Raw genomic sequence first — 14,097 nt, 5'->3', positions numbered from 1 at the left:
TACAAGATGTATAATCAGTCTTTGGTGTCTCCAGAATGTGTACGTAAAGTTTCAACTTAATATACTTATCATATTATTAATTATATAATGTATAATATGCCCATTTTGGTGTCTGAGGATAATGTAGCTGTTTTTGTAGCTACTTCTCCCTACCCTCCGCTCAGACGTGTGTGTTAGCTTCTTATGCATATGTCAGATAAACAGCAATCAGTGACAGAGACAGGCACGGATGAAGCTGAAATACAGTTCATTAGTCAAAAATACAAAGTAAGTTTATTTGATGTATTTGTGGTGAAGTTTATTCAAGCCTTTCTGAAATGATGAGTCCCACAAATGCCGTTTGCAGTACACACAAAAACACATAAGCGCATTAAATGACACTGTGCATCTGTGGTGATTATAGCGGTTAAGAAGTAGATGGCGATTTTACTCTCTTTAAAACAAACATGCTCTGTTTTAAAAATGTTTTAAACTTATTACATTAACTATTGAAGTGCAGATGATTACAGAGAGTTGTAACATATTTTAATCACAGTTTCTATGCAAAAAAAAAAGTTCTGTGGACGTGTATACATGTATCAATCAATCAATTCGGTAAGTGGGGAAAGCACACTCCTAAGTCACGTTGCGATGGGCCTCAAAATCACTGGGATTTGGGTCCTATTTTAACGTCAGGAAATTAAAAAAAGAGACCTGTTGTGTTTATATCACTCCAATATGACTGTGGACACACTATACCTACACACAGATCTGTCCAAACAGCTTACAATTGTTAATTTTCATCATAGGTGCCCTTTAAAACGTACACACTCCATCTTTAAGGTCAAATCAACATTCATATTCAAATCTCCAGCACCACCAACAATAAGAGACTTCTCCAGTTTCTATATAATAAGGGTTTTCTTTAGGTTAGAGTACATACAGCCTATATTTGAGAAGCATTAATGACATGCTTTGGAAGTGCCGGGCTTTAAAAATGACCAAAAAATTGCAGTCCTCCTAAAAAACACAGGTGGAGGATGAATGTCTAGACGTTTCAGCTTTGTCTTTGTACGTATCAGTGGTGTATTTAATAGGAGGTTTGAATTAGGAGCTACACCCAGGATGTCAGGACTATCTGCAGTATCTGACTCAAGTCATGTTCATCAGATTATGGGTTGGGCTGTGGGCCTTTTTTTGTGCAGCAACAACAATACAACATTTGATTTTATGCATGAAGAACAAGTATTCAGTGGGTAAAATAAGTATTGAACAGATCACCACAGGCCACTGGGACAGGTGCCATTGACTTGAAATGTTCACTGAATTTTGGTTACAACCAAAGAAATATATGCAAAGAAAAAAACTAATTAGTTTACCAATGAAGATATGCGTAATGAAATGAAATGACACTGGGGAAAAGTATTGAACACATGAAGAAAGGGAGGTGTAGAAAGGCAGTGAAAGCCCAGAGAGTAGCTGTAATCTCTCAGCAACCCTCTGGCCTTCATCATTGTAAATGAATATTTTCTGCTTCAGTCCAACATCTACAGTACATTAGCAGGATGATGAAGATAACATTTCAGCATGATGCAAAAAACAGCCGAGGAAACTCTCTAATGCTTTCAGAGAAAGAAAATCCAGAATGGCCCAGCCAATCACCTTACCTGAATCCAATAGAAAATACTAAATAAAGATTAGATTTGTTAGACAATAAAAAAGGGCATGGAGGTTTCTACACTGTAAAAATTCTACTGCGAAAATCACAGTAAGTTACTGGTAATTTTCGTTGCCAGCAGAGTGTAAATTACAGGGAGGTTTGAAGGGGGGGGGATTGCTTTCCCATTTAATAGTGGGAAATAGTTTTCTCTGATTTGTATCCTAAATAATAATATCACAAATCAAAACAACAGATAATATAAATACACATTTTACCACCCCTATAATGGTTCATACCATTGTAAATGCTTAATGGCACAAATCAGCCTATAAAAGAAAAAAAAACACAAAAAAAAACTAATCAACGGATTTATGCGTAATGATATTGAGAGTGAAGTAACAAAAATTAACACATGAAATAAAAAATAACAACTTAACAACTGTTATTTAAGGTTCACAATGCCTTCCTCTGTCACATAACCAGCAATCTGCTCCTGAAAGATCGCTGGCATACTAGACATGTCATTCTGGAACTACATATCCCAGCATGCCTTTGCACGAACCAGTCACAATTAATCACACACAGCTGAATATCATCATCATCAATTGTTTGGACTATTTATACACATTTCACACACCAGTCAATGCGGAGTCTTTCTTTGTCAGTACCTGTATGGTTTCAGTGAGCGGCGTCCTGTTTATAGGGGTTTTTTTAAGTTATGTATTGATGATTGCTTTGTAACTTTTTGTACTTTGATCATCATCGCTTTGTTTTCGCAGTTTTCTGCACGAATAATCTTTTTCATTAAAAATTGCATTTATATCCAACCTTTTGTCTTAACTCTCTTGATAACTGGTTAAACCCTTAGTGCGTGACACAATCCTCTTACTCCACCGTTTTATCTCAGTCAGCCTGATCTCACGAGAAAACGTAAGTATTTTACGTTGTTCAGTTTAGAGTTCAGTCATACGAAATTGTATGATTTTAAAAAGGAGGCATGGCACCTAACCCCACCCCTAAACCCAACCGTCATTGGGGGAAGAGCAAATCATACTAAAATGTACGAATTAGCCACTAAATTAAAGTTACGAATTGCCATGAGATTGTGTTATCACAGTAGTTAGATGATCACTCAATAGTTAAAAAACCTTATTATTTTCCTTTCAATAAATTTAACCACACAAGAAATATTTTTCACCACCTTTAAAAGCGATGTTTCCATTGCACTTTTTATGTGTCAATGCGGTAAAATCTAGAAACATTAAAAATACATTTTCATCACATCTTTACATACTAAAAATCCATAAACAACAAACCATTAAAGAATCACAGAAAGGTACAATTCCTCATTTATTCACCTTGGGGTAAATGACTTTAATTTATGAATCCAGAAAGCTTCTCCTTGCAATAATCTTATTCAAATTGCCTCCTTTATGTGACTCAAACACTACCTCAATTCCTATATATTCCAGCTGTTTAACGTCATGTCCGAAATCTTTAAAATGTCTTGCTTACAAATAATGACTCATAATAACACTGAAATGATTTATTTTATTGTTAGCTGTCTGTTTGGAAATAAAGTAAGATGCTGCATATCATTTTGCTGATCGTATGATCTCTGACCACTAGAAACGTGATATTATAAAGTGCTGAAAGCAGTAACCAAACTGTCCCTTATTATTTCACTTCTTACATCAATCCAGTTTCGCAGTGATAAACACGTAGTTATGTGGCGTAACGTGGTGAATACAAGGTTTTCCAGAACTTGTAAATGTTGTGTAACAGTAAGCCTCTGCGTCAGATATGTAAGCAACAACAGAGCAGTTTTAAATGATCATTAGCAGTGTATTATGAGACAAATATAGTCTAAATATATATATTTTCTAAACACAACAACAACGAGAAAAAAAAAAACTAAGTGTATTTTTACCCACCAGCACATTTATAGCATATTCCATTAGATGAGAAGTGTGTTCTAGTTAGGCTTGAGCAAAGGTCATTTGTACCAATCTTTCACAATCCAAGAAGCTATTAAGACATATGATATGAGACAGCGGAAAGCACAGGGTGATAAAATATCATTGATCATGTTGGTATGTGTAATAGAGAAGCATAAGGGATGAAGAGCTGACACAGCATTGTTCAAAATCAGATCAGAGACTATTCTTTCATTCGTTTTCTTTTCGGCTCAGTCCCTTTATTAATCAGGGGTCACCACAACGGAATGAACCACAAACTTATCCATTACCCCTTCCAGCGGCAACCTAGTATTGAAAAACACCCATACACTCTTGCATTCACACTCATACATGCACAACGGCCAATTTACCTTACCTACAGCGCATGTTTTTGGACTGTGGGGGAACTGGAGCACCTGGAGGAAACACATGGGGAGAGCATGCAAACTCTACACTGAAATGCCAACTGGCTCCAACCAGCGACCTTCTTGCTGTGAGGCCATTGTGCTACCCACTGCGCAACCGTGTCTCCCAGACTATGTTTAATAACTAAATTATTTGTATGAGTAGCAGATTTGAAAAGAGTGAGCTGTGAACTGACATAATTATTGTAATGAGTCGATTTTAAATATGCTTTGTTGTGTACCTCATTGTATCATTCTCATATTCAGGGCAACACCTTCCCTAATGGCCTAAAAAATTATGATTACATTTAATAAAGCCAGTTTTTGCACTAATTATCATGAATCTGATATGAATCGCCATGGACTCACTCATTTTTTTAATGAATGCTATTAAAGCTATAATTAATACTCAATTTGGATTTACATTTTACATTTAGTCATTTAGCAGACGCTTTTATCTAAAGCGACTTACAAATGAGGACAAGGAAGCAATTTACACAACCAAGAGCAACAATGAATAAGTGCTATAGGCAAGTTTCAGGTCTGTAAAGTCTAATAAGGGAAGTATTAGTAGTATTAGTATTTTTTTTTTTTTTGGTACAGTTAGTGTGATATTCAGAGAGGCAATTGCAGATTAGGAAGTGAAGTGGAGACTAAATAGTTGAGTTTTTAGTCGTTTCTTGAAAATAGCGAGTGACTCTGCTGTTCTGATGCAGTTAGGGAGTTCATTCCACCAACTGGGCAGATTGAGCGTGAGCGTTCGCGAAAGTGATTTCTTCCCTCTTTGGGATGGAACCACGAGGCGACGTTCATTCACAGAACGCAAGTTTCTGGAGGGCACATAGATCTGCAGAAGCGAGAGCAGATAAGAAGGAGCAAGGCCAGAAGTCACTTTGTATGCAAACATCAGAGCTTTGAATTTGATGCGAGCAGCAACTGGCAGCCAGTGCAAACGGACTAGCAGCGGAGTGACATGTGCTCGTTTACACATGGATAAATGTGTTTACTTTTTTGTTGTTGTTGTACATTTACAATATAGAGTGCATCAGGTCTCTGTAAAGCCTTACATTTTATTATTATTATTTTTTTTGTTGTTGATGTCAAATTGTAAGACTTGTTTTATTAGGGACTTAACTAAACTATGCAAAAGCATAATGAAGCTTTATACTATTCTCTGATTACATTTTTCATGTATTTACAATGTTTAAAAAGTCAAAATGCTGTATAATGACAGTTGTTGTATTCATTTGAAGTAATATAATGCATTAGAATTCAATTCAGTTCAATTCATCTTTATTTCTATAGCGCTTTTACATGTAGATAGTGTCAAAGCAGCTTAAAATAGAAGCTCTAGTAAATTGAAACAGTGTCAGTTCAGTTTTCAGAGTTGAAGTTCGGTTTAGTTCAGTTCAGTGGGGTTTAATATTCACTGCTAAGAGTTTAAACAATGAAGAGCAATCCATCGATGCGCAGTTCGACAAATCCCTAACCATGCAAGCCAGTGGTGACAGCGGCGAGGAACAATCTTCACCAATTGATGAAGGTTAAAAAAAACCTTGAGAGAAACCAGGCTCAGTGCTGGATCAATGCAGAGACTCGTCTGTCATTGGGGTCTTTCAGGAATCAATCTCACGCTCTCTGCTACTTAATGACCACCACAGCATCAGCTCAGGATACGGCCTGGTCCAGGATTATGGACACCTTTGAATCAACTCTTCACAAGGATTGCATGAATGGCGCTGCATAATCTCCAGGGGCCTCAGGATGGGCATCCCCAGGTGAAAATAGAGAATAAAGAAAATAATTAGTGTAGCTGCTGTCCATAGTGTGTTTAAACAAGATGCAAAAATGGATCAAAAAACTAGGGGTTTCCAAACTTTTCAGCTTGCGACCCCCATTTTTCAAGGTGGTTATAATTAATTTAATAACATTTCAATATAAAATTCTGATTGGCTGATTTTTATTTGAATGTTGTTGTTTCTTTAACGTCACTATTAACTATCTTCTGTGGGTTATGAATAAAATATGGTAATTCAAATAATTTAACAAAATGTGTTTGAGTTTTGGAAATCACCAAGTGATTCCTTGTCATTGTCCTGCGACCCCTATTTTGAGAACCACTGATGTAAACAAACATTGAAACAAACATGGCACATGTGTCAATTCCAGTTCCTGGAGAGCCGCAGCTCTGCACATTTTAGGTCCAACCAGGCCCGGATGGGCTAATCGGGAGGACCGGGAGAATTCCCGGTGGGCCGGTCTGTTTTTTGGCCGCGAGGGCCGGTGTCCCTAGCAGCTTGCACCCTCATCAGTCACACTTTTTTCATCTATTTATTTATTTGACCATAGCTTTACTCTTTTTATTCATTATTTTGCCGCAGCTCCGCTCTTTATATTTATTTTCTCGCAGCCCCGTGAGCAGAATGCAGCCTGCGGGTTAACTAACGTCAATGATTTAATCATTACTGAGAGTTCAAACACTGAAGAGCAAATTCATCGATGCGTAGCTCTACCAATCCTGAACCATGCGAGGCAGTGGCGACAGCGGAGAGGGAAAAAAAACTTCACCAGATGGGAGTGAAGAAAAAAAACCTTGAGAGAACCAGACTCAGTTGGGCACGACCATTTTAATTTCTCCGCTGGCCAAAAGTCTTGTGCAGAGCTTCATTCGCCGTGGTTGAGGCTGGAAGATGGCCTCAGGGAAGAATAAAGGAAATAGTTAGTGTAGCTGCTGTCCAAAGTCTGTTTAAACAAGATGCAAAAATCAAGTGCCATTGTAACGGCAGGGAGTGACACACACAACTGGAGGTAAGATCCAATATCCAGGTTTATTCAGCGTCAGGCAAGCAATGATCAAACAGGTGCTAACGGGTATATAGAGGCAGTCCAGAATCGTAGTCGCATAACAGGCAATAGTTCGTAAGGCAGGCGGCTAAACAGGAGAACACGGATAAACAAGGCTAAGGTCTAAACATGGGAAACAAGACAGGGAAACCGCTTTGTAATGCTATCAACAGATTAACAAGACTCGGCAACCTGGATGGGTGAATGAGTGGCTTATAAAGGGTGTGAAATCAGTCTCTGAAAGTCCTCAGGTGATGCGAGTGTAATCAGTCTAGATGAGTGAGCAGGCGTGAGTGTGACCGGAGAGCATGTACGCATATGTAGTCCAGAGGAAGGCGGAAGTGTAGTCCATGGTGTTCGCATGAGAACCAGCGATCTCTGGAGAGCAATCGCTGGTTATGTGACAACAATGAAGAGCAATCCATCGATGCGCAGTTCGACAAATCCCGAGCCATGCAAGCCAGTGGTGACAGCGGCGAGGAACAATCTTCACCAATTGATGAAAGTGAAAAAAAAAAAAAAAACCTTGAGAGAAACCAGGCTCAGCACTGGATCAATGCAGAGACTCGTCTGTCATTGGGGTCTTTCAGGAATCAATCTCACACTCTCTGCTCCTTCATGACCACCACAGCATCAGCTCAGGATACAACCTGGTCGAGGATTACGGACACCTTTGAATCAACTCTTCACAAGGATTGCATGAATGGCGCTGCATAATCTCTAGGGGCCTCAGGATGGGCATCCCCAGGTGAAAATAGAGAATAAAGAAAATAATTAGTGTAGCTGCTGTCCATAGTGTGTTTAAACAAGATGCAAAAATGGATCAAAAAACTAGGGGTTTCCAAACTTTTCAGCTTGCGACCCCCATTTTTCAAGGTGGTTATAATTAATTTAATAACATTTCAATATAAAATTCAGGGCTGATGGCTGATTTTTATTTGAATGTTTCTTTAACGTCACTATTAACTATCTTCTGTGGGTTATGAATAAAATATGGTAATTCAAATAATTTAACAAAATGTATTTGAGTTTTGGAAATCACCAAGTGATTCCTTGTCATTGTCCTGCGACCCCCATTTTGAGAACCACTGATGTAAACAAACATTGAAACAAACATGGCACATGTGTCAATTCCAGTTCCTGGAGAGCCGCAGCTCTGCACATTTTAGGTCCAACCAGGCCCGGATGGGCTAATCGGGAGGACCGGGAGAATTCCCGGTGGGCCGGTCTGTTTTTTGGCCGCGAGGGCCGGTGTCCCTAGCAGCTTGCACCCTCAGCAGTCACACTTTTTTCATCTATTTATTTATTTGACCATAGCTTTACTCTTTTTATTCATTATTTTGCCGCAGCTCCGCTCTTTATATTTATTTTCTCGCAGCCCCGTGAGCAGAATGTAGAAAATGCAGCCTGCAGGTTAACTAACGTTAATGATGATGAAGTAATGCAACTATCGACCCTAAACAGCGGCACCTTAGTGAATATAAGAATTTAAAATAATTAATATTAATGAATAATACACCTGCTCAATAAAAATGATTCACTACATTAATAAATCTGACATAGCTTTATCAGAAATCTAAAAAGGGGAGAAAAAGATTGAGCCATCAAAAGAAAGTAGTGCTGTGTCTTAAGGGTCACAAGTCATAACTTATTTTTTATTACCACTGTAGTAGTGCAATTGTGGACCAGTGGTAAGCACGCTGCGCTTCAACGCCGCGGACCTGTGTTTGAATCTCACCTGAAAAATTATTATTAATTTATTTTTTTCATTTTTATTGTAAAGACATATAATACTGTTAGGGTTGTTGAACATTTGAATTTCTAAAGCAGCTGTTTTCTTGAAAAAGACGTGATAGTGAAATTAGAAACTGAATTGGAGTCAGTCGTGAACTGAGGGGACCGGTATGGCTTGAAACTCCAGGGCTGAAAACTGCTTTACACTATTAAAAATTTTCATGAAATCCATTTTTAATTTAAAGGTTAAAAGTTGTTGGAGGACACTCCTAATTTATGGATTTTTTTGTAGTGTCTAGAAATACTCAACCAGGCTATTTCTGAAAATTTACCATACATTTCTGGAGAGCGCCAAATATGTCCCTGGAGCTACATTTTTTGCAGTTTTTGATTTCAAGTGTCCACCAGAGACTGCTGTTTATGCTTTTTTAGATCTCAAAATTCCTCTTGTGCCATTCGAGCTTGCTGTTCTCTTGTTAATCCACTAGAGGCGGCTGTCGACAGACTGACTGACTGACAGACTCACTGACCGAAAAAGCACAGATTGACCAAATTTTCCCCTTCCATAAACCCAACCGATAGTGTTTTAAAAAGCAATCCAGAAAAAGAAAAACCCTTGCCTGATTGTTAGCACGTTTTCAGATTTTACCACATTCTCACCCTGTTATTTACTTGTTTATATTATATTTTGGCTTCTGTTTTTGTCTTACCAGCTTTCTGGAACTGTTCATCGCCAGACTCGTGGGCAACTCTGCTCCATTTCAGAAGCACTGACGTACATGGTGAGCCACTGGAGAAACTAGTAACAATGGAAAAGTCATCCACACAAAGGTAATTGTTCAGCTGGTAGAGCTAAAAAAAAAAGTAGAATCCGTCTGTAACATCATACCGACCCATAGCGTTTGTTTTAAAGACTAAATGTAGCCATACGTACCTCTGGCTACATAATTGGCGATCTACAGAATTGTATACAGGGCTACGTTTTCAGAATGAGCCTATGTTGGAATTACTACCCGAGGTTCACTTAAATACTTTGGCAATTGGCAGATTTTTGCTAATTGAAATGTGAACAAAAATATTTATCTGATACATTTTTACAGCAGTTTCATTAAGTGAATGTTTTCATTCCAAACATAATGAAAGGGCAAATTTGAACAATACACAAGCATTAAAAAAAGCATGTGACTTTCTCTTCTGCAATGATAGTGGCATGATTTCTGTCTGCTTTCGTCACTAAATTGTGTTGAGGAAGTCAGTTTTTACAGTTTTACAGTTTCAGTGGCTTTGGTGCATTTCTCACGACACTATTTACATTTGCACAACAGTTCATGCATTTCACAAAACAACTAGTACAAATGACAAAACCTAGTTGATAACCTGCAAAAGAGTGTCACTTGCTAAAATGGACAGCTCATTCCTCAAAAGCAAGATTTCATGTCAATGAAAGTGTCAGTGTCATCAAGATGAAGAGTCCTGACACCATTGTTTATGAACAAGACAGTCAAATCATCATCATCTTCAGCTGAACCTCGCAAAAACGGAAATGCTTGTAGTTTCTGCCAACTCAACTCTACACCATAACTTTTCAATCCAGATGGACGGGGCAACCATTACTGCATCCAAAATGGTGAAAAGCCTTGGAGTAACGATTGATGACCAACTAAACTTCTCTGACCACATCTCTAGAACTGCTCGATCGTGCAGATTCACACTCTATAACATCAGAAAGATCCGACCCTTCTTATCTGAACATGCAGCTCAACTCCTTGTTCAAGCTCTTGTTCTCTCCAAACTGGATTACTGTAACTCTCTACTAGCTGGGCTTCCAGCTAACTCTATCAAGCCTCTTCAACTGCTCCAGAATGTCTTCAATGAACCTAAACGAGCACATGTCACTCCGCTGCTAGTCCGTTTGCACTGGCTGCCAGTTGCTGCTCGCATCAAATTCAAAGCTCTGATGTTTGCCTACAAAGTGACTTCTGGCCTTGCTCCTTCTTATCTGCTCTCGCTTCTGCAGATCTATGTGCCCTCCAGAAACTTGCGTTCTGTGAATGAACGTCGCCTCGTGGTTCCATCCCAAAGAGGGAAGAAATCACTTTCGCGAACGCTCACGCTCAATCTGCCCAGTTGGTGGAATGAACTCCCTAACTGCATCAGAACAGCAGAGTCACTCGCTACTTTCAAGAAACGACTAAAAACTCAACTATTTAGTCTCCACTACACTTCCTAATCTGTAATTGCCTCTCTGAATATCACACTAACTGTACAAAAAAAAATAAAATAAAATAAAAAAATACTAATACTACTAATACTTCCCTTCTTAGACTTTACAGACCTGAAACTTGCTTATAGCACTTATTCATTGTTGCTCTTGGTTGTGTAAATTGCTTCCTTGTCCTCATTTGTAAGTCGCTTTGGATAAAAGCGTCTGCTAAATGACTAAATGTAAATGTAAATGTAAATGGCTTTGTCGTGTTTTTATTAAGCAGTTTACTCCGTACATTTTTTCCCATGCAAAAAAAGTTACCATGTTGGTGACACTTCCTGAACATGCTCAAGACAGCACTATATACTATTTGCACAGCCATTTGAAAGTTAGACATCAATGCGTTTAGTGTAGTGTCTGAGTACAAGACACTGAATATGCGTGTTTCACATTTTTACTGCATTTGCTCGTTGCAATTCTAATTTATTCACAGCAGTGTTCATAAGATTAAACACACCCTTATTTACAACAAACATAAACTCCCTTTGAGTAGAGCTGTGCACAACTGTAAACAATATTGCAGAACATATCGGAACTGAACCTGCAACATTTGTAAATCATTCATGAAAGTGTTCAATTTAAAAGACCTTTTCAGGAAAAAATTGTTGAAGATTTTTCTGAAATCAGCTTGACAGATTTTGACAACTAGTTCAACATTTGTGTATGTAAAGACTCAAGTAATGAAATGAGGACTATTAGTTTTATATGTTTGATGTGGAATGACTATTCAGCATTTACAAGTTTAGTTAATTTTGACTGACATGATATGAGTAAAGGATAATGGTGTAAACAGCAGAGAGTTGTATGAAAGCAGTTGATGCATGTCCAAAAGCCTTTGCAGTTTGTTGTAAGGAATGAGAAACTGCTACTATGATGTGCACAAATGACTAATTGTTTAGAGAAATGGATTAACTGTTGTGCAAATGTAAATAGTGTTGTGAGAAATGCACCAAAGCCACTGAGAAAAACTGTAAAATGAACATTTTTAGAATGTCTCTGTTTGGCTTTTATTATTATTTAGGAATGTTTTTGGTTAGAATGCTAATATAGTCTTTAAACCAAATGGATATTTTCACAGGCAAAAAAAAAATAATATATATAATAATTAATTAATTGTATTGGGAACAATGACCTAGAGAAATGTATAGATAGGACATCTAGTGGTGAATTTATGAACCTACAGATGAAAATATATTTAACAAAATGAGTTTTCTCAGTTATGATACATACATTTTGGAATCCAAAACTTTCAATAGTATCAGGATGCATCCTTTATGATGCAAGCTGAGACTGCATCACTCAGCGATGCAACTTCAGACACAACGCACTCAAATGGAGCTAGTGATGTCACTGTGACTGGTAGGGTTAGGGGTCGGGTAAGGTGAGCCCATTAAAAAGCATTGGATGCAGCCCAGATTGCACTCCACTAGGTCTGCAGCCAGATCCATCTCCATTTTCTACACAATATGCATGTTTTAATGCTTTTCGGTACTAATATCGATATGATGCTCAAATAAAATCAGTAAGATAACAGCGAAAGACATTAAAATAATCTGGTTCATTAAAATAATTTCTTATAGAACACACACACACACACACACACACACCCACACACAAATGAGCATAAGAGAATAAGAGACACACTATTGACCTTATTCTCCGCCGATGAGTGGGCGCAGCCATTTGAATCTTTTTGGCTTGAGACTTCCGGTCTCATTCAGTTCCATTCATTTTTAGACATTAAAAACTGCTCGTTACGCTGCTTGATGTTGCAATTTGACAATTCCTTGTTATATTATTCTACTTGGTCTGTGTAGTCATGCAAACATTTGTTTGTAGACCAAGTAGTTTGACCGTTTTCTGCCGTTTATTATTCCTAGTCATTTCTCCCATAGGCTACTGAATCGGAAGTTCTAAGACAGGGATGTTCAAACCCGGTCCTGGAGGACCGGTGTCCTGCTGAGTTTAGCTCCAACTTGTTTCAAAACACCTGCCAGGATGTTTCTAGTATATCTAGTAAGAGCTTGATTAGCTAATTCAGGTGTGTTTGATTAAGGTTTGAGCTAAACTCTCCAGGACACTGGCCCTCCAGGACCGAGTTTGGACACCCCTGTTCTAAGACAATCGCGAAAACAGGCGCACTTCCGCATTTTAGAATAAGGTCAATAACAACTAACTCAGAAAGACTTACAATGTGTACTAGGTAGGACATCTAGTGGTGAATATGTGACCCTGGACCTCAAAACCAGTGTAATGTTGAAGCTGTTTTTTGGGAATAACCTAAACCTGATGATATGAGTCAAAACTATGCAAAACAAAAATCACAAATGTTTAGATTGACTTCCACGAAGAATTGTGTACATTTCCTTCCATAAATCTGTCAAAACATTTTTAATTATTAGTATTATGCATGGATGGAATTTGGACAAGTTTAAATGTATTTCTCTCAGTGATTAGATTTTCAAAGAGCTGAATCTTGGTCAACTATTGTTCTGTCCTAACAAAAACAAAGGGGTATAGGGGAATTACCAACCTATTTCACACAGGTTCAACCAAACATACCAGTTGCAAAAAAGACCTGTTGCAATAAACATGTCGTGTTGTGCTGTAGGATGTTAAATTCTCTTTTTGAGAATTGGCTAACAGCCATCAAAAGAGCTGAATGTAGTGAGGACCTGATTAAAAATGCTGGACTGCAGTTCTCATTTCATATCAGGTAAGTTCACGCTATGCGGAATCACTCTGTCAGGTTTTTGTTGTGTTTTCTCTGTCTCCCTCTTGTGTCTAGTTATTTGTAAGCGGTTTAACCTGTTAGCAATTCCCTTGTTTCCCGTCCTCTCCCTTCACCTGTTCTCCCTGATTATTTGGCTATTTCGTCTCCCCTTCTCCCTCGTTCTGTGCTTAAAAATTATTTTGTGTCTGTGAGTTACCTGTCCTTCCTGATCAGAAGATAGAACCTTGTCCAGTCCAGTCCTGTTCTGTCTTTACCCACTTCGTTCGTTCACCTGTGCATTGGCTCACCTCTGCTCTGCCCACAGTCTGCGCTTGTGTGAGGTCTATCCATCAGCTCGGCTGCCTGAGGTCTGTTCCTTTATTTTTCGACTGTTCAGCCTATAGGCTTTTTCCGTTTGACCAGTCCAGCATCACAGAGCTGATTCCTGACTGCCTGTGTTTCCACTATATTATTTGAGTGACTGTTTCCCTACTGCTTATAGAGCAGAGTTTTGATCCACTTCTGTTTAATAAATCTTC

General features: G+C 38.4%; 1 long non-coding RNA gene across 1 annotated transcript in view; it reads right to left on the bottom strand.

Annotated features, from left to right (window-relative positions):
- LOC148679675 (uncharacterized) overlaps nt 1-14,097 on the bottom strand; it is a 162,273-nt gene that overhangs the window by 90,397 nt on the left and 57,779 nt on the right. The gene's annotated exons all lie outside the window — the stretch shown is intronic.

Source organism: Danio rerio, chromosome 7 (genome assembly GCF_052040795.2).
Source record: "Danio rerio strain M-AB ecotype USA chromosome 7, GRCz13ab, whole genome shotgun sequence".
NCBI classification, from domain to species: Eukaryota; Metazoa; Chordata; class Actinopteri; order Cypriniformes; family Danionidae; genus Danio; species Danio rerio.
Note: the sequence above shows the minus strand (reverse complement) of the source record. Positions and strands in the feature narration are given on the sequence as shown.